Here is a 23,113-nt window from a genome sequence, read left to right on the forward strand (position 1 = left end):
GTGAAATAAGTCACACAGAGGAAGACAAATACTGTAGCATATCACTTATCTGTGGAATCTAAAAAATATAGCAAACTAGTGAAGACAACAAAAAAGAAACTGGCTCACAGATATAGAGAATGAAGTAGTGGCTACCGGTGGGGAGAGGGAAGGGGGGAGGGGCAGTATAGGGATGGGGGAGTGGGAGGTACTAACTGTTGGGTGTAAGATAGTCTTAAGGATGTATTGTACAACATGGGGAATATAGCCAATATTTGTAATAAATATAAATAGAAAGTAACCTTTTAAAAGTGCATAAAAATAAAAAATTTAAAACCTTTAAAAATTATATAAACATAAAGAATTTATTTTAAATAAGTAAATAAAAACTGTGTAAAAAAATAATAAGAGAATGTTTTTCATAATTGACTAAAAATTTCAGTAGTAAACTAAAATTCAAAAGGAAACATGCACATTAAAAATACCCATAGACACAATAATCTAAAGATGGTAATAAAATTAAAATTTTTAAAATAATGTCACCTCAAAACTTTCTTCTCTTACTAAAATGGTTTTCTTGAAGAATATTAATGGCTCAGATACCAGCAGTATGAATAGCGGCTTCTAAAATGTATGCATATGATTAACTGAAAACAGGTGATGAGAAAAATTTGAAGTTTGCCTTTTCTTTTAAACTGAAAACTAAACACAGAGAATATTCTCTTTATAATGGAACTCAAAGTGGTCTTTCGAGCACGAAAGATGTTTTCACTTCTAAAATGGTGTTCCAGAAATGTGCTCTGTGTATGTATTGTCATGGATAGATATAGCATGAGCTTTAGAAGCAGGTAAGCCAAGGTGGAATTTTATCCTTCCTATTTACGAGATTTGTGATTTTAGTTGTTAATCTCTCTGAACTTCAATTTCCTCATATGTAAAGTGACAACAGCACCAACCTCAGATAAAATACAATGATATATGACAGCATCCAGTGTACTCTCACAATATGTAAGTCCAAAAATGGTAGATATGATTATTAGTTTTCAAATATGGGCAATAAGAGAGGCCATCTCTTTACTAAATCCTCAAGTTAAAAAGACTGAGTATTTGGAGAAAATCACACTGGTGGATGGCGTGTTGGTGCTGAGGAGGAAGGGATGATTTGTAAGAAATCTTAGAAGCCAAGCTCATGTAATTACTTAGGGAAGTAGTGAATTGAGGCAGGAAGAAATGTAGACATAGGTAGAATCACTCAGGGAGAGGTAGAATGAGTCTAGAAGAGAGTTCCTGATCCCTTGACCTCTACTCAATAATCTTGTCGAGTACTGAAGTCATAGCAACCCTTTTAAAATCACTGAGAATCTGGCCATTCTGTGGCTCTCCTAGGCCTTCTGTTTGCTACCGTAATCATTTCCTGCTTCACATTTTCTTCTTTACTCAGTTCCCAACCATACTCTTCTAAACTCCCAACTAGTAAGTCCTCTGTGTTTCACAGGACAACATTCACACCAGATTCTTACACTATCACTTTGTACAGTAATTTTAATTTCAATTATCTTTCTCTTATATATCTCCTTGATGAAGTAGACTCCCCATTACTTCATGCTAAATCCAATCTAGTCCAAAGCAGGGAATCTAGTAAGGATTAAAACAATGTCAGGTGAACAATAAAGCAAATAAAACAACCGTATGTTAATGGTCCACGTCACAGTCACTTATAGTTTCTTATTTTCTTTCTAGCCACACCATCTTCCATGCTTGGTGGTTACCCAGAAATTTGAGAACATAAATCCAGACACTATCATAATAATTACTGACTGAATATCAACTACATTCCAGGCCTGAAAATAGGGCCTGGGAATAAAAGGAACTGTAAGTCATGCCCCTCTCCCCTACTGGTTTGCAGTCTGGCAGGTCGTAGCATTATTTCCATTTAACGTTTTCCAACTTGATTCTTCATTTCTCTTAACAAAATCTTGATTATCCTACTTCTGCCTTACCTAGTCCATCTTGTAAGTCTGATAACAATCCATTACATGTTACCAGAGCACTAACACTCTTCTTATAAATATAAGCACAGTAATGATTATTATTATTAAGTTCATTGATTCATTAATGAAATTTCACAATTCAAACATAATTATGGGTGTCCCTTAGAGATTCTGATGAGCCTGACTTAACATATATTTATTTCTAAATATAACTCAAAGAAATTAAATTTAGGTTCTTGAGAATTCTTTAAAAAATTAATACAGGTAACTGTACAGTTTTCCCCTGTCTTTTTGAAATATTTACAATAGCCGATTGACTCCTCTTTCCTTAAGGACTCTACAGATAGAAGATCTAAATTAGGACTTATGAACCCAGTGACAACAAAAATATTTTCTTTTTCATTATCAGAGTTTTGCTACTACTTAGTGGTATCTATTCATCATTATTCCTACAGTTTCCTACACATCTCCCCATCTTCTACGACCTGTCTCCATAGATTCCAGCTTCTTTCTGTTACCCTAGATGAAGTGTCCAGGCTCTTGGCCAAGGCCATTCTCCACTTGTGCACTAGATTCCATCTTCTCTTGTTTATTCAATAGCATCTCTCCAGAAACACACCTCCTCCTTCTGCATCACACATTGTCCCTCTTCTACTGTATTTTCTCCATAAGCCTTTATAAACTTGTCATTAAGCTCTCTTGACCCCATTTCATATAACAGCTACCACCTCATTTCTCAATCTTCCTTTAAAAAGTCTTAGAATGAGGTTATCAAAAGTTATCCTTTCCTCCAATTTTCTACTGAGCTCCCTCCAATCAGGCTTTTCACCCATCTTATCAAGGTCCACAATTACCTCATACTGTTATATCCAAAGTCAATTCTCAGTTCTCATTTTCTATCAGCAATATTTGACAGTTAACCATGTCTTCCACCTTCTTAAAACATTGTATACTTGGCTTCCAAGACAGTAAATACTCCAGGTTTTCCTCCTTCTTCTCCGGTTGCTCCTTCTCTATCTTCTCAGCTGGTTTGTCCTTTTACTCTGACTTCTAGATCTTTAGCTCTTTTATCTTCACTAGTTTAAGAAACTCTTCTAGCTCAGGCTTTAAATGCCATCTATATGTCGATGTCTTACCAGCTGTAATCTATCCTGAACCTCTCCTTTGAACTCCAGACTCATATACCTAACTCTCTATTAGACAGCTTCACCTGGGTATCTAACTGGCATCTCAAACATGTGCTAGATTTCCTGGGTCAGAAATGGCAACACCACTCTTCCAGGTTCTACAGGCAAAGACCTTGGAGTCCTCTTTAACTCCACTCTTCCTTCCTTCCCCCATATACAATTAACAAATCCTTTTACTTCTACCTACTTTCAAAATACATCCAGAATCTGCCTACTGCCTCCACTGCTTCACCCTGATTCAATTTACCATGATTTCCTCCCTCAGTTTTTAGAATATTCTAACTGGTCTCCCTGCTTCCAACCTTGCTCCTGATGGCCATCAGATGGCGGTTTGCCTGGCACTTTCAGTTAGACCTTGGTGTTGCTAGAATCTGGAAATGACAGGAGGGCTACATTGCTCTTCTGCTGAACAAAAAGATTTTCACATACCACGAACCAAAGACGTTCTGTAGATTGAGAAAAAAGAAGATAAAAAGAGGACCACTCTGTAACATGTCTGAGTACAGGAAGAGTACTGTGGAAATTCAAACATTGCTCAAATATCCCACTCACCTGGCTGACACGAGTGACTGCTGCATCCTCACCAATTACCATGTTTGTTCTATTTCTCTCACCTCCCAAATAAAATTTATTTAGATACACAATCACAGAATTATCCTGTTTCTTGAAAATACCCAATCCAGAGGGAATTCCTGCTCCCTTGAACCCTCCCACAAATTACACAACACAAGCCTAAACCCAATAACAAGTTCCCCCTAACACTCTTGCTGAGATGCCCCACAGGTCTCCGTGGTAAGCCATTTTCCTTGTTCAGCAAGTATCAATAAACACAACTTTGTTAGGCGTTTTACTGGTGTTCTTTGATTGATGGGCAATAATACCCTCCTGTCTGTTCTCAATATAGAAAGTATAGTGATTCTGTTAAGTCAGATCCCATAAGTCCTCTCTTCAAAGTGCCACAGTGGTTCCCTCTCACTCATTTAAAGCCAGTGTCCTTACACTGACCTGTAAGGTCTTAGCTGAATGGCACTCAAACTTAGTTGTATGTTAAAAATCACATGGGGAGTTTTAAAATTATTAATGCCTGGGTTCCACCTACAGTGCTTGCAATGTAACTGGCCATGGCAATTACAGCTTTAGAAGCTCTCCAGGTACTTCTCAAATGTCGCCAAGGTTGAGAACCACAGCTCTAGATGGTTTGCTTATCTCTCCGACCTCATGTCCTATTACTTTTTTCTTATAATCACTCTCCTCCAGCCACATAGATCATTTGCTATTGCTCAGACTCACCAGGTTCCCTCCTATCTCAATCCCTTAGTTATTTCTTTCTGCCTGAAAAACTTTTCCCCGAGATATTCTCCAGGCTTATTTCCCTTACCTTCTTAAGTCTGCTTTAAAACACCTTGTCCTTGAGAGCTACTGTGGAAACCCTATTTAAAATTGCCAGGTCCCTCCCTCTATCATTACTTTATTGCCTTCACATTGCTTTATTTTTTTTAATAACATATATCCCCTTCCAAAATACTATGCACTTTACTCATTTATCATAATGTCAGTGTCTACCTTACTAGGAAGCAAGCTCCAAGAGGAGAGGGATGTCTGTCAGTTTTACTTACTGTGGGATTCATATGCCTGGAATATAGTAGGCACTCAAAACGCACTTGTTAAAAGCATTAGTGACCTTCCTTTTTCCAAAACTAAATTTTTTCTCATTTCTTATTTTCCCCCCAATTCTTGATCTTATTACAGAGTTAGACTACTTAGTTGGTACCCCAATACAAGCCTACTTATCAGCCCATCACTCCTAATTTATTTTCACTAGGTTTCTCTTCTGGCATAGTTCCCTAATTGTGTGTTTCTCTTTAAGTTCTACTTGACCTTTTATTTTTCTTAATTATATTTGTATTTAATTGCCTCTTGAAGGAGAAGCAATTAAATATCATACTTCATCTGGAATAGAAAACTTCAAGTGGTGCCACCATTTCCAGAGTTTTAGTTAAAAATATTGGCTTAGTCTGCTCTCCCTCCGTGGTAAACTTCATCCAATATCAAAGCTTCAATAACTTTATTATGTCAATAAAAAGAATCCAATAATTATTTCTCCAACTCACTCCCCTCTTGTTAGTGCCAGAACTGTCCAAACTAAGGAAAATAATGATCTTCTCCCTCAACCCTATTTCCCCCTCTCACTCTATATTCTGTGACTCCAGATAAAAACTGGTAAGTATTACTTAAAATACCCCTTTTCCCTTTCTTCCAAAATTCAATCAAGTGTTTCTTTATTCTACCCCATAAATTTTTATTATGACATATCTCTACATGTCAGTTCAGTCTATGATAATCTCTCATATTTACTCTTAAATTCTTCCAGCTGAAACCATTACTTCCATACTCTCCCCTTCAATTCATGCTACAAACTACCAACAGAGTATAAAAATTTAAAGGCCTTAAAAATCCAAACTTGATCTTGCAACTGCTTAAAACTCCTTACATTGTTTCCCTATTATTCAGTATAATGCCCAAAATCTTTAACATTAAGCTAATTCCCAAGCATCTCTGTGCTTCTCCTGCCCTTATGCTCAAGCTACCTTTATTACTTCAGTTTCTTTAATAAATCAAAAGTACTTTCCTCCTCACACATTTTAATGCCTTGTCACAGTCTAGTTTTTCTGTTTGGAATCTACTATTCACTTTCACCTAGCTATTCAAATTCTTTCTATCACTTCCCTTTAAAAGTGAATGCAACCCACATAAATATAGTTGATTGAGCGTGACAAAGGAGAAGGTAATACAATGAAGAAAAACAGTCTTTTCAACAAATGATGCTGGAACAACTGGATATCCATATGCAAAAATAATAAATCTAGACACAGACCTTACACCCTTCACAAAAATTAACTTAAAATGGATCACAGTCCTAAATATAAAATGTGAAACTATAAAACTCCTAGAAGATAGCATAGGAGAAAACCTAAATGACCTTGGGTATGGTGATGACTTTTTAAGATACAACACGAAAGCATAATCCATGAAAGAAATAATAAGTAGGACTTCATTAAAATTAAAATTTTCTACTCTGCAAAAGACAATGTCAACATACAGTATTTGTCTTTCTCTGTCTGACTTATAAGTCACAGGGATGTAATGTACAGCATAGGGAATATATAACTTTGGTGTATAATCTATACAAATATAGAATCACTATGTTGTACACCTGAAACTAATGTAGTACTGTAAGTCAAATATACTTCAATTAAAAATTAAAAAGACAATGTCAAGAAAAGAATGAGGGGGCTTCCCTAGTGGCGCAGTGGTTGAGAGTCCGCCTGCCGATGCAGGGGACGTGGGTTCATGCCCCGGTCCAGGAAGATCCCACATGCGGCCGAGCGGCTGGGCCCATGAGCCATGGCCACTGAGCCTGCGCGTCCGGAGCCTGTGCTCCACAACAAGAGAGACCACAACAGTGAGAGGCCCGCGTACCACAAAAAAAAAAAAAGAAAAGAATGAGAAGACAAAACACAGACTTGGAGAAAATATTTATAAAAGACACATCTGGTAAATGACTCTTACCCCAAATAAACAATAAAATCTTAACACTCAACAATAAGAAAATAAACTACCTGATTAAAAAACAGTCCAAAGACTTGAAGACACCTCACCAAAGAAGATATACAGATGGCGAATAAGCATATGAAAATATGCTTCACATTTGTACATCATCAAGGAAATGCAAATTAAAACAATGATATACCACTGCAACCTATTAGAATGATCAAAACCGGGAACACTGACAACCAAATGCTGGCGAGGATGTGGAGCAACAGGAACTCTCGTTCATTGCTGCTGGGAATGAGAAATGGTGCAGCCACTCTGGAAGACAGTGTGGCAGTTTCTTACAAAACTAAACATAATCTTACATATAATCCAGCAATCATGTCCCTTGGTATTTACCCAAAAGGAACTGAAAACTTACGTCCACACAAAAACCTGCATATAGATGTTTACAGCAGCTTTTCTCATATGGAGTACTGGACAATGGAATATTATTCCGCACTAAAAAGTAATGCACCTAAAAGCCACGAAAAGACATGGAGAAACTAACACAATGTTGTAAAGCAACTATACTCCAATAAAAATTAATTAATTTAAAAAAAGACATGGAGAAACCTTAAATGCATATTACTAAGTGAAAGAAGCCAATCTGAAATGTCTATACAGTGTATGATTCCAACTACGTGACATTATAGAAAAGTCAATAAATACTATGGGGACAATGAAAAGATGAGTGGGTGCCAGCAGTTGGGAGCAGGTAAGGGATGAAGAGGCAGAGCACAAAGGATTTTTAGGGCAGTGAAAATACTCTGTATGATACCTCAATGGTAGATATGTGTGTTTATACATTTGTCCAAACTCACAGAATACACAACACCAAGAGTGAACCATGAGGTACACTATGGACTTTGGGTGATTATGATGCATCAATGTAGGTTCAGCAATTGTAAGAAATATCCCACTCTGGTGGGTGATGCTGTTACTAGTAGGAGCTATGCACGTGTCAGGGCAGGGGTTATATAGAGAATCTCTGTACCTTCCCCTCAATTTTGCTGTTAACCTAAAATTGCTCTAAAGATTATCTTTATTTTAAAAAAAGGTTAATGTACTAAAAAACAAACCTGCTATCTTCACACTAGGGCCAAAGAGTCAATCTATAACTTTCATAAGCCACTCTATAACTTTTACATACTTCTCATTAGAATTGGAATTACAGCTATATTAGTGTAATGTAGTTCTCCCCACTAGACTGTAATCTCTAGGAAGGCAGGAACTACATTATGTCTTGCTCACTCTGTAAACAGCTGTAGAGTCAGTATAGTGCTTGATATTTATTGAATGAATGAACTAACCCCAAGGACAGCAAGTGTTATACAACACCTGCTTCCTATTATTATCTTCTCTCTCCAGACACTCTCCCAAAGCACCCACTCCTCTACCCCAGTGATACAACACTAATGCTCCAGGTAAAAACTTTTCTAGCTAACTTTCCTCACTTTACTTTTAGCAACAATTTGATTCTGCCGTTGCAAACTGTGCTTCTAGCCAACTTCCCCTGTGCCTTATGGAATGTCCAGCTGAAGCTGGGATTGACATATATACACTAATATGTATAATATAGATAACTAATGAGAAACTGCTGTATAAAAAAATAATAAAATTCAAAAACAAGCAAAAAAAAGAAAAATGTGTATTCCCAAACTTTTCATTAAACCTTCCCCTCAAGCTCCTCTTCCCAGAATCTCATCCATGCCTATCCTAGTCCATCCTTACTGTCTATGGAGCAAAACCAGCTTTTTCTAGTAGTTACATTTTTATGCCTATTTTCATCTAAATTTAAACTCCTCACAGCAGAGCAAATATACTAACATCTTTTCATCCTCTGCACACATTTCTTTCAGCAGGTGTTAGGTAGTTGTTTATTATTATCATTATTATTAACTAGATTTGACTAGCAATAGATTATCATGGTTTCTTTTATGCACACATGTTTAGATTCTCTCACTAGATTGTTTTTCCCTAAAGTAAAACCTCCTTTCTGCGTCTACCATAAAAAACTAACAAAGTGTGAGAAATGCTCACTCTTAAAATACAAAGTCAATGGAAATACTAGCCTATTTTAAAGCCTTTCTTGTAAATGCCCATGGGGCTGAAGAGGTTTACATTCTTTGAGAACTTTACAAATTGAATTGCCCTGGAAGACTCAGTAGGCAAAATGAAAATCAACTTGAGGTCCATTTTCCACTCCTACCTCTATCTCTATTGAACTAACTGTGTGACCGTGACCGCAGGAAGAGCCGTGACATTCATTCTGTGTGCCTTGCTTTTCTTATCTATAAATTAGCTAAGACATATAAATGCATTTCCAACAATGCCAGGTACAAAATAAGTGCTTTATAAGTGTGTGACAGTATTTATATTGAATATCATTATCATACAATCTTTCAGTCTGTTTTTAAATCTAACCCCAAAGATAGGGGTTATATAAACCCTGGAAGGAAACGTAAATCTCACTATCCACAGTGGTAAAGTTCTACAAGGCAAGGAGACAGGATTGCTAAGAAAACCTGGTGTTGAACAGGAGAGGATCATTAAGTCTCATACTTGTCATCACAAACATCACTAACCTGAAAACAGAAACAGAAATGCCACTTATACTTCTAGTTTATAATTTTCAAAATGAAGAAGAACAATGATCTTGCTGACAAATAAAATCCAAATGAGCTCAAAGTAATAACACACACAAAACCTTTCCACAGATACTGTTAATAAGGTAATTTATTGAAATTTAATCTTAAATGATCATAGAAAAAGACTTTCTTATTAAATACATAGATTTTTATTCTCAGTAGAGTTTTCAACTGAGAGAATTTATTATCTACTTTATTGACTATTTTATTATTTTCCCTCTACAGTCCTGATTTCTCAAACAACATAATTATCTACAGCAAAGATTGACCAAATATCATGGATTATTTACCAGATTTTACTTGTCTATAAAAATCATTTCTATTTTTTTTTCCCCTCAGTGATCAATGGCTCCACAAATGGGAATGAATGGACTTTTTCTCCACTTCTCAGTTTTATGTCACAGAAATGATGAGCCTTCACCAGAACAAACTTCCCATTCCAGTCTTACAATTACCCCTGTCTAGGGAGTTTGTTATTTTTTTGGACTGGCAAACAGTATCTAAATTGTTGAGGACAATATGAAGAAGAGAAAGAGAATCCAGTTCACTAAGAAAAACTAGCAAGATAGCCTTCTTTCTACAAGAATGGGCATACTGATGTGCATTTAATGAAAAAGCAAAATGCTAAATAATTAGCAAATTTAGGTTTATTTTGAGACTCTTTTTTTCCCTGGAAGTTAGGCCTATAGAAAACAGCATAAGATAGAAAATAGAAAATAGCAGCTTATTTTCCTTTTATTAAAATAAAGAGCAATTTATGGTTATACAGAGAGGTGCATTTCAGGAAGCCTTTAATTCTATAATTAAGTTTAAATATGTTCAATCTCACCAAAAAATACCTTCTCAAAAACTTTTTTTTTTTAGAAAATAGGCAGGAAAAACATAGCCCTAATTAGATTTCTCTCTCTCACACGCACACTCAGACACAAACATACACACATTCTCAACAACTACAGAGCAGAAGAAACATAGCTATAAAAAATTCAAGCTTTCTCCCGATGCACTTATGTGATGAAAGAAATTTGTAAGACTCAATGAAGAATATAACAATTACTATTGGAAGGTAATGAATTAGTAAACAATACATGGAGATGGGCTCCAAAGCATCAGCACATGAAATCACTTAGCCTCTATCTTACTGTCAGCTGTGGAAATGCCAGTGTTTAATACATACATTTGTATACTGACCAGACACAGTCGTTTTGGAAAAATATACAAACAGTATTTAAGTTTGAAAAAGCAAATGAGAAAAATGATAAATCACTCCTTCTTCCTATACTGCTCAACCTGCCTTTGCTTAGACTTTACTGAATTCAAATACTAAGTATTGATGTATGTGGTTTTTCCTGTGAGCAGAGAGAAAAGTAGAAAATGAGAAATTGTGTAGATCTATTTTTAGGAAAAAAGCATATGCATTTCAGACTAACCAATTTTTAGACCGAAATAAATTACAATGCTCAGAAAATGATGTTTGGGAATATTAAAATACATTTACAACACACAGAGTTGTTTTAAAATTTTTTGTCTTTCTCATCTATATGATAAACTATTTCTTTTACCAAAATTGGTTAAAACTTACATTTGGTATCTTAGTCTGAAGATATTTCAGAGGCACAGAAAACCTAAATCATAGTAAGTTTAACAACTCTTTTGAGGTAAGCCATAATCAGTCTTATTGTAACGAAAGAGAACTCAAATTGGGTTAGAGATAGTTGTGAAAATGAGAAAATGAGAATAAATTGCATTAAAATACTAATATTTGAAACTGTAGAGTAGCAAGGTTCCTTTTAAGGAGGATTTATGTTTATAAGTAGAAATCCTGAGACCGGTATTGTCTTTTTCTCCTTACAGAAAACCCGTGTTTCTTCCAAGCAATTAAGTTTTCTATGGGGAAATTGACAAGCGGGTTAGTTCGATGCTAGATTCTCAGCCTAAAATCACTGTGCTTACTTCTCTCCTTTTTTGCGGTAAAGAAGACAAAAGACTCCTGCTTTTACTCCTCTAAATTCTTTACTGTGCCTTTACCTCATCTCAACTCACTGGAATCTTTAATGCATGAATTCACAAAAATGGGATGAAGAATTAGCATTTCTATAAATAAACAAATTCCCAGCATAAGATTCTAGAGATCTGGAGTTCATTTGTTATTTTTTTTTTTAACTCAGTTCACCACGATCATGGGTCCGTTGCCAAGCAGTGATCTCCATCTTCTTTTTGTGTCTATAAAACAATATTTTAAGTCCCTGAAACACACTATAGGAAATGAAGGCCATTTAGTACATTTGCGATTTATGAAATGTAATGTGATAAACAAAATAATTACTAAAGGGAAAAGATTAAGGTTTTTGTTTTTTTTTTTTTAAAGGACATTAATCCTTTCAAACTTCTAGACAGAATTACTAAATTACCATTTGACATTCTAGGGGCCTAAGAGCATGATTTCTCCTCCAAAGGTGAAATCTTTCACTGGCTTCAAATTCCCTATTGCTCAAACTGATCAAGGAAGCAACTTTTCATTTCGGGCAAGTATCATTTTCAATTTAATGATGACCTTGAAAGGACAGAAAGGTTGCATAATGTGTGGTTAAGAATGTGTTCTGGGGGCAGATAAACCAGATGTAAGATGGGGTTCCACCAATTATGAACTACACAACATTAGGCATGTGTGCCAGCTCTAAATGTACTGTGTCTCAGCTCCAAATCTACCCTCTCTGCCCTGCTTTGAGATCTGGACCTGGACGGTGCAAACATTTCTCTTTTGAATAGCTCACACAATGTTTGGCTTCGTTAGTAAAGAGCACAGGATGCCACAAAGCATAGCAGAGGAAGGAGCTTCTCTTTTTGGTTCCAGTGTATGTTTTGTTGTTGTTCTTGGACCATGACTGCCAGCAATATAAAGCAACCCAGTTACAGTCACGCTTCAGTGAGTTTTGCAGGCATCCTGGTGGATAATTTCTTCCTTGGACACTAAATTGTTAACCAAGTCTGGCCCACATCATCCCAGCAAATTTCTCCACCTTCCAGAGGGTTCCAGTCACACCCTCTCCAGTCAAGTTTAATCCTCAGTGTTGGGATGTAGAGGCCACCCCTCCTCCAAATGTATCCTTTCCTTAATTCTCTGTCGCAACCCTAGAGGCTGTAGCTGCTCCGTACATTTGTTAATTCTTTTCTTCTCTACTGTTCTTTTAGTTCTTTTTGCAGTTAACCATGTCTCAAAAGGTAATAATTCTTCATATTACATTTTCTCTGTTCAAATTACTAGGGCGGTTTCTGTCTCCTGAATGAACACTAACTGATACGAAAGTCTGTAAAATCAGGATAATATTAGGGTTGAATTCTTCGATTTGTTTTGATGATTAAAAGAGTTTATATAAAGTTCTTAAACCATGTACATTTGGTAACTGTCTTAATGTATATCAGGGACAGGCTTACAACCGTAAATCCCAGGCAGATATTCCAATAGATAACTCTTCTGATATAGTAAGAAAAACAGAAAATATTTTAAGAAATTCCTACTTGGGTTCTAATACAAGATGGTGACATAGGAAGATCCTGAACTTACATCCTTCCACAGACACAATGAATCTACAGCTACAGATGGAGCAATTTTCTCTTGAAAAAAACAAAGAAAACAAAACTAAAGCCTAGGTGAGAGACACTTACACATTGTGCAAATGAGAAAAAATCCACTACCAAGCGGGTAGGAGAGGCTGAGACATAGTCTTGCCCTAAACCTGACACCAAGCACAGCGATTCACAATCAGGAGGAAACTCAAAACCCAGAGCTTCTCCCCAGGGAGTGAAAGACTGGAACCCTGACATCAGGTACCCCAACTTTTAAGACCTGCACCTGAGAAAAAGCCCCCCAAACATCTAACTTTGAAAAACAATGGGGCTCACATCCAGGAGACACACAGATTATAGTGAACTGAGAAATGGCTCCTAAAGGGCTCACAGTCTCAGACTCACCCCACGGACCAGTGCACAAGCAGCTGATGGAGAGGTGCCTATCTTTATGTGAAAGAGGCTTATATGCTTATCTAAAAAGTGTCAGCCTAAAGGGCACACATTTACTTTAACACACATCCAGGGCCTGCTGGGGAACTCCCCAGGAATGGAGGCTGGCAGATGCCATCTTTGCATAGCTCTCTGTCTACACCCAACTTGCTGTACCTCTTGGAAATGGCTTGCACCCTCCCCAGTTCTTGTGCCTGATGCCCAGGGAACACCTCTAAGTCACCTGTCACTGGCTTATGTCACCAGCAGGGCTTATGCTAGGGGGATCCACAAGACTGTAACCAACAGAGAAAAAGTTCTTAATTATCTACCACCCCCAGGAGACAACAGAGATACCCAGTCTTTCTATGAAAAAAACATATTAGCTTATCTTCATAGCTGTGGCCTGAAGGGCAGGCTTCTGATCACACAAACATGTAAGGGTCCACTCTAATCCCCTCCAGAGACCTCAGAGGGTGGGCAATATCCTCATGTCCTCCCTCTGTCTGATTCCAGAATGCCAATATCTCCCAGAGAGGAACTGCACAGTGTCTGGTGTCCTGGTTTCTGTGGCTGCCACCCAGAGGACAGCCCCTGATTGCTGAGCTCTGGTGGTCAGTAGGGTTTTTATTCCCAGGTCCTGTTAGACTTTAAGCAATGGAGAGACAGAGCTTGGCAGGCTACCACCCCCAGGGCCCTGTGCAGACAGCAAACCAAAATATAGCCCCAATATTTCTGTGAAAGAGGCCGATTTGCTTGTCCCAGACCTTTGGTCTGAGGGGCAGGCTTCTGGTTTGGCACACTTCTAGGGGCCTACCAACGTGCATTCCAGGGATGGAGGTCAGTGGACGCCATCTTTGCAATCTCCTTCTGCCTTGCTCCAGGTCACATGGTGTCTCCCTACAAGAAACTCATCTGGCATCCTGACTTTTTCAACTGCCTCAGAGAGGACACCTCTAGATGGTCTGGCTATGGGGTCCAGGAGGACTTAGGCTTGCAATCTCACAGGAATGTATATATTTGCATACTTTACAAGTTGCTGCCTGGGGGGTCTGGCTGCGTGAGAGTCCAGCTTCCAATCAGCCTGAATCTAGGTGCTGACTGAGAGCTTCTGCTTTGGGACATTGACAGGACTTAGCACACCCTCAACTACTGGGAGCCACTAAAAGTAAAATAGGCTACTTGGACAATCACAAATGTTTTAGAGATAACCCAAGAGCTAGGTTAGTTCTACACGAGGCTACTTCTTCAAGACTGGGAGAGGTAGCTGTTTTATCCAATGCATAGAAGCCAACATAGAGAGACAAGAAAAGTGAAGAAATGGATGAATATGTTCCGAGAGAAAGAACAAGATAAAACCTCAGAAAAAGTCCTTAATGAAATGGAGTTAAGCAACTCATCTCTTAAAGAGTTCCATGTAATGGTTGTAAAGATGTTCACCAAACTCAGGAGGAAAATGGATAAACACAGTGAGAACTTCCACAAAGAGGCAGAAAATATATGAAAGTACCAAACAGAAGTCACATAGCTGAAGAATGCAATAATTAAACTGAAAATACACACGCAGGGTTCAAGAGCAATAGAAAGGATCAGTGAAATCAAAGACAATGCAGTGGAACTCTCCCAATCAAAGCAGAAAAAAGAATTTTTAAAAAGTGAAGTTAGTTTAAAGGACTTATGGGACAACATCAAGCAGGCCGACATGTGCATGATAGAGGTCCTAGAAGGAGAAGAGAGAGAAAAGGGGGCAGAAAACTCACCTGAAGAATAAGCTGAAAACTACCCTAATTTGGGAAGGAAATGTCCAGATTCAGGAATCCCAGAGAGTTCCAAAGAAGATGAACCCAAAGAGACCCACACCAAGACTATTATAAATTTAAATGTCAAAAGTTAAAGACATGGAGAGAATTTTAAAGCAGCAAGAGAAAAATAACTTGTTAAATACAAGGGAACCCCCACAAGGAAATAAGCATATATTTCAGCAGAAATTTTGCAAGCCAGAAGGGAGTGACACAATATATTCAAAGGGCTGAAAGAAACTTCCAATTAATACTCTACTTGGCAAAGTTACCCTTCAGAATTGAAAAGGAGATAAACAGTTTTCTAGCAAGAGCTAAAGAAGTTCATCACCACTAAACTGTCATTACAAGAAATGTTAAAGGGACTTCTTTAAGCTGAAAAGAAAGGATGCTAATTAGTAACAGGAAAACAAATGAAAGTATAAATCTCACTGGTAAAGATAAACACACAGTAAAATTGGTATAGTCTACTCTTGTAAAGATGGTGGTTTAATCACTATTAAAGATAGCATAAAAGTTGCAAGAAAGAAGTAGTAAAAAAAACTGTAACAACAATAATTAGTTAAGAGACACATAAGATAAAAAGATGTAAAATGTGACATCAAAAACAAGAAACATGGGGGTTGAGAAGAGTGAAAATATAGAGCTTTAGAATGCATTCAAATTTAAGTTGTTATCATCTTAAAATAGACTTAATAAATGTAAGTTGTTACATGTAAACCTCATGGCAACCACAAAGCAGAAACCTATAGTAGATACACAAAAGATAAAGAAAAAGGAACTAAGCATACCACTATAGAAAATCATCAAATCAAAAAGGAAAAGAGCAAGAGAAAATAAAAGGAATGGAGGAGCTACAAAACGGCCAGAAAACGATTAACTTAATGGCAACAAGCACCTACCTATCAATAATTACTTTACATGTAAATAGAATAAATTCTCCAATCAAAAGGCACAGAGTAGCTGAATGGATAAAAAAGAAGACCCATCTACAATGCTACCCACAAGAGACTCACTTCAGATATACAAACCGAAAGAGTTAAGCTTTGGAGATAAGTGATATCAGACATAATAGACCTTAAAACAAAGACTGTAATAAGAGACAAAAGAAGGTCATGACATAATGATAAAAGGGTCAAACCAACAAGTGGCTATAATGTTTGTAAATATTTATGCATCCAATATAGTTTCTCCTACATATATAAAAATATATTAACAGACCTAAAAGGAGAAATAGACAGCAATACAATAATTGTAGAGGATTTTAGTACCCCCATTTTTATCAATGGATAGATAATCCAGACAGAAAATCAAAAAGGAAATATTTGGACATGTTGGGCCAGATGGACTTAACAGATATATAGATATATATGAAACATTCCATCCAAAAGCAACAGAACACACACTCTTCTCAAGTGCACATGGAACATTCTCCAGGACAGATTATATGTTAGGCCACAAGACAAGTCTTAATAAATGTAAGAAGGGTAAAATCATATCAAGCATCTTTTCTAACCACAATGGTATAAAACTAGAAATCAATTACAAGAAAAAACTGGCAAAAACCACAACTACGTGGAAGTTAAAAATATGCTACTAAACAACCAATGGTCAAAGAATACATCAAAAGAGAAACCCAAAAATTCCTTAAGACAAATACATATGGAACTACAACATACCAAATTTCTGGGATGAGACAAAAGTTCTAAGAGGGAAATTCATAGGGATAAATGCCTATCTCAAGAAACAAGAAAAACCTCAAATGACCTAACTTTACAATTCAAGGAACTAGAAAAAGAACATAGCCCAAAGCTAGTGAAAGGAAGGAAATAACAAAGATCAGAGTTGAAATAAATGATATAGAGATTAAAAGGCAATAGAAAAGATCGATGAAACTAAGAGCTATTTCTTTGAAAAGATAAACGAAATTGACAAATTGTTAGCTAGACTAACAAAGAAAAAGGGAGGACTCAAATAAATAAAATCAGAAATAAGAGAGGGAACATTACAACTGATAACACAGAAATACAAAGACTCATAAGAGATTACTAGAACAATTATACACCAATAAACTGGAAAACCTAGAATAGATAAATTCCTAGAAACACACAACCTGACAAGACTGAATTATGAAGAAACAGAAAATATAAATAGACAACTATGAGTAAGGAGAGTGAATCAATAATCAAAAACCTCCCAACAAACAAAAGCCCAGGACCAGAAGACCTCACTGATGAATTCTACCCAAAAAACTTTTTCTACCAAACATTTGAAGAAGAAATAATACCAATCCTTAAACTCTTCAAAAAATGGAAGAACACTTCCAAACACATTTTCAAGGCCAACCTTACTCTGATACCAAAACCAGAAGAGGATGCCACAAGATGAAAAATTACAGGCTAATATTCCTGATGAACAGAGATGTTCATCAAACACCTCAATAAAATATTAGCAAATCAAATTCGAGAGCACCTTAAAAGAATCATACACTATCATCAAGAGTGGTTCATTTCAGGGATGCAAGGATAATTCAACATCAGTGAATGTGATACATCATATTAACAAAATGAAGGATAAAAATCATATCATATCAATAGATGCAGAAAAAGCACTTGACAAAATTCAACATCCATTTATGACAAAAATGCTCAACAAAGTGGGTATTAAGGGAATGTATCTCAACATAATAAAGGCCACATATGACAAGCCCACAACCAACATCACAATCAATGATGAAAAGCTGAAAGTTTTTCCTCTAAGATCAAGCACAGGATGAGGATGCCCGCTCTCATCATTTTTATTTAACATAGTATTGGAAGTCCTAGCCACAACATTTAGGCAAGAAAAATAAAATTAAAATAAAATAAAAGAGCATCAAAATCAGAAACAAATAAGTAAAATTATCACTATTTGCTGATGACATGATTTTATATATAGAAAACCCTAAAGATTCCCAATAAAACTGCTAGAACTAATCAATGAATTAGTAAAGTTGCACGATACAAAAGCAATATACAAAAATCTATTGCCTTTCTATACATCAATAATGAAGTATGAGAGATAAATTAAGAAATGAATACCACTTACAATTGCATCAAAAAAAACACAAAACATCTAGAAATCAATTTAACCAAGGAGGTGAAAAACCTGGGCACTAAAAACTATAAGACATTGATGAAAGAAATGGAAGAAGACACAAATAAATGGAACAATATTCCATGCTCATGGATTGTAAGAATTAATATTGTTATAATGCCCATACTACCCCAGGCAATCTACAGATTTAATGCAATCCCTGTCAAAATTCCAGGGGTATTTTTCACAAAAAATGGAACTATCCTAAAATTTTTATGGAACCACAAAAGACCCCAAATATCCAAAGCAATCTTGAGAAAGAAGAACAAACATGGAGGCATCTTGCACCCTGATTTCAAACTATATTACAAAGCTATAGTAATTAAAACAGTATGTCATTGGCATAAAAACAAACACAGATGAATGGAACAGAGTGGAGAGCCCAGAAGTAAACCCACCCATATATGATCAATTAATTTTCAATAAAGGAGGCAAGAATATACAATGGGGAAAGGATAGTCTCTTCAATAAATGGTGTTGAGAACACTGCACAGCCACATGCAAATAAAATGAAAGTGGACCACTATCTTACACCATACACAAAAATTAAGTTAACTTGAAAGGGATTAACGACTTGAACATAAGACCTGAAACCATAAAAATTCTACAAGAAAACATAGGTAAGAAGCTCCTTGACATCAGTCTTGGCAATGATTTTTGGATTTGACAGCAAAAGCTGAGTCAACCAAAGCAAAAATAAGTGGGATTACATCAAACAGTTTCATCCGTTTCTGGCCCAGACTTCCTAAAACCCTTGAAATTTCCGAGGTGTTACGCGCGACAAAGTTGTCTTTTGTTATGCTAATGGGGTGACTTTGGACAGTATCTAAAGATGGAGGCTGGTTGCCTGGAGCCAACTATATGATTAGAGGGTTGGAACTTTCAGTCCTACCCCTGACTTCTGGGAAGAGGAGATGGGCTGGAGGTTGAATCAATGGCCAATGATTTAATCAATCATACCTGTGAAATGAAGCCTCCATGAAAACCCAAAGGACAGAGCCTGGAGAGTTTCTGGGTTGGTGAACGTGGTGCTGGGAGAGTGGCACCTGCAGAGGACATGGAAGCTCCTCATCCTTTCCCCATACTTTGCCCTACGTTTCTCTTCCAGCTAACTGTTTCTGAGCCATATTCTTTTACAATAAATGGGTGATCTAGTAAGTAAAATGTTTCTCTGAGTTCTGTGAGCTGCCCTAGCAAATTAATCAAACCCAAGGAAGGAGTCTTGGGAACCTCTGACTTATAGCCAGTCAATCAGAAGAACAGTAACAACCTGGGCTTTAGGCCATCATCCAAAGTAAGTGGAAGAAGAGGGGAGGCAGCCTTGTAGGACTGAACCTTTACCTGTAGAACTTGATGGCATCTCTAGGTAGATAGTGTCAGAACTGAGTTAAATTGTAGGACACCCAACTGATGTCCCGAGCACTATCTGGTGTGGGGAACACCCCTCCCTACACCAGAATTGAGTCCTTGGAACACAAAAGATGGGAATTTATCTGAAGAAAACAAAAACACTAACTCGAAAGGATATATGCACCCCCATGTTCACTGCAGCATTATTTACAATAACCAAGAAAAAGTGGTACATATACACAATGGAATAATATTCAGCCGTAAAACAGAAGAGAATCTTTCAATTTGTGACAGCACAGATGGACCTTGAGGGTATTATGCTAAGTGAAATAAGTCTGACGGAGGAAGACAAACACCGTATGATTTCACTTACAGGTGGAATCTAAAAAACAAACTAACAAAATAAATAAATAAATACAAATAAAACCAAGGTCCTAGTTCAGAGGACAGATTGGTGATTGCCAGAGGCAGGGAATTAGGGCATAGGGGGCAAAATGGGTGAAGGGGGTCAAAAGGTACAAAGGTGTATTCTAGTTATAAAATAAGCAAGTTAAGTCATGAGGATATAATTTATAGCATGGCAACTATAATTAATAATATTGTATTGCATATTTGAAAGTTAAGAGAGTAAATTTTAAAAGTTCTTATCATAAGAAAACAATTTGTAACTACGTATGGTGATGGGTGCTAAGTAGACTTATTTTCATGGTTATTTTGCATTATATACAAATATCAGATCATTATGTTGTATGTCTGAAACCAATATAATGTTATACATCAATTATACCTCAATAAAAATATTTTTAAATTTTAATAACAAATAAAAAACATTCTTAATTAAACAACACTCACTTAAGTAGCAGGCACTTTACGTTCAGAGAGTAATTATGCACACACAAATCTTAGTCCAGTCAGTCAGGACTTCCACTCACCACAACTGGCTTCATCTGCTCCATCTGGGCAGTCAGATGTAAAATCAGAGAGCTTGCTGGATGAAATACAGCCTGCATCGTCATGTGGCCCAAATCCAGCTTCAAAATTAAAGAGATCGAGAGAATAAAACATCTTTTTTTCCTCCAACATAAATGGGATGCATAATTGTTTCACGAACACTAGTTTTTAAATATGCTAAAAATGGCAAGCACAGGAGGATCTCAATAAACCTCTGGCCATTAATATAACATAAGTCCCTATCAGTGGGACATGATAAGTCCCCTTCCACTCCCCTCCCTAAACTCCTGGCTGGTAATAATACTAAATTCAGTGAAGGAGATCCTATAATTGCCTACTGGATAAATTTACAAAAACGGTGAGAACGTTTCTTTTCCTTTGTGTAAAATCATTGGTCTTTCAGGAATAATTCATGCAAGTTTGGCCTAATGAGAATTATGCTCTAACCAACTGAGCTGGTGTTCAGATTGAAGCATACATAAATGAGTTTTGAGTTAATTTATGAAAAGAATTCTCTGTATGTGAGATCGAGTATTCTCAGAGCCTTCTGCTAAGGTTAATTTTAGTGATAATTTAAAACATTTAACCGCACTTCTGCTTCCAAATACATTCTCCTCAATGTCAACTCTAATGCCTTCTTACTATACCAATTCTGGTGATGCAGTATATGATTAGAAGAATAAAAATGTTTAATTAATTAACAGAAGTCATTCTGGTTAACCCTCCAAAACTCATTAATCATTAAATCTGCTGCTTTACATTCTTTTTTTTTTTTTTTTTTTTTTTTTTAGATGTTGGGGGTAGGAGTTTATTAATTAATTTATTTTTGCTGGGTTGGGTCTTCGTTTCTGTGCGAGGGCTTTCTTTAGTCGTGGCAAGCGGGGGGCCACTCTTCATCACGGTGCGCAGGCCTCTCACTATCGCGGCCTTTCTTGCTGCGGAGCACAGGCTCCAGACGCGCAGGCTCAGTAGGTGTGGCTCACGGGCCCAGCCGCTCCGCGGCATGTGGGATCCTCCCGGACCGGGGCACGAACCCGTGTCCCCTGCATCGGCAGGCGGACTCTCAACCACTGCGCCACCAGGGAAGCCCCTGCTTTACATTCTTTAATGTCCATCAAAACAACTCACACACACAGAGCTTAGAAAGGTTTATTATAAATTCAGGACACATATTCTGAGTAATGTAAATGCATGTTAACACAATACAGAGTTAGGACATAGAATATACAGCCTTACCAATGAAAGATGTCTTTAATAAAGGACTTTAAAAAATTCTTTAACCCGGATCTCAATCCAGAACTGATTCTCCTATATCATCCTTGATTAGTGAGTGCATTTAGCTCCTGTTAAGAATGCAGTTTTCCCTCTCACTAAATATGTTGTTTAAGGAAACATAACTTCAGAATGTATGACATGCCTGATGTCCACATGCAGTTATTTTTCATGTATGGAGAGTAAGAAAAATGAAGTGTTTCAGTTTTCAGGCAACATTTTTAATATGTATTTCTATTTGTTAACTGAGACCTGACTGTAGGGGTGGTCAGAAAGAAACATCAGTTAGTGTTAAAATAACAAAGTAACTGCAAGCACAATGTATACCATTTCAACACACTCTCAGAACCTAAACTACGGTTAGATTTTCAAAAATGTCTATTCTACTATTTGGAATCCATTTTTATGACAATATACCTGTCTCTTAACTGAAATTCTCTACAAAATATTTAGTCAAAGAATTAGCCGAACTCCATCTGTTTCTTGAAAATATTATGTTTTGAATTTAAACACAGAATTTTAGGGTCAAGTTTGAAATTTTTCATTGGCCTTAAGTCAGTTTTTCAACCATGATAATCTTTTTGAACGCCTGAGTGATTGTGAAACATGAATTTAATTACATATTCACTTGAAGTGTCAAACAAAATTAAAACACAATTGAATTTTTATAGCAGTGTTTTAAAACATGCAAAATATTTTAAATTCATGACTTTTATAATTAAAAAAAAATCTGTATGTGACAATTTTAGCCACAAATGTAGAATGTTATTAGAAGGGAGCCTAAGGCCTAGACTGTGATATAACATCTTTTTTTAAAAAGGTAAAAATATATTTTAAAAAGGTAAAAAAATATGTTTTAGTTTTCAGGGACATGTGATTTAATCCACATCTTAGTATTAGGCATTACTAAACTATATTATTGAAGGATTCTAATATATTTTATATTTTGATATCAAGGAAAACTAATTATTAATTTTGTTTGCTTTTTGTTTTTGCGGTACACGGGCCTCTCACTGCTGTGGCCTCTCCCATTGCGGAGCACAGGCTCCAGACGTGCAGGCTCAGCGGCCATGGCTCACGGGCCTAGCCGCTCCATAGCATGTGGGATCTTCCCAGACCGGGGCATGAACCCATGTCCCCTGCATCGGCAGGCGGACTCTCAACCACTGCGCCACCAGGGAAGCCCAAAAACTAATTATTTTAATGTTCAA

General features: G+C 36.8%; 1 protein-coding gene across 1 annotated transcript in view; it reads right to left on the bottom strand.

The window, feature by feature from the left end:
- The window catches only part of MALRD1 (MAM and LDL receptor class A domain containing 1), a 592,374-nt gene that overhangs the window by 463,895 nt on the left and 105,366 nt on the right, over positions 1-23,113 (bottom strand).

The sequence above is a fragment of the Phocoena sinus genome, chromosome 2, assembly GCF_008692025.1.
Source record: "Phocoena sinus isolate mPhoSin1 chromosome 2, mPhoSin1.pri, whole genome shotgun sequence".
NCBI lineage: Eukaryota > Metazoa > Chordata > Mammalia > Artiodactyla > Phocoenidae > Phocoena > Phocoena sinus.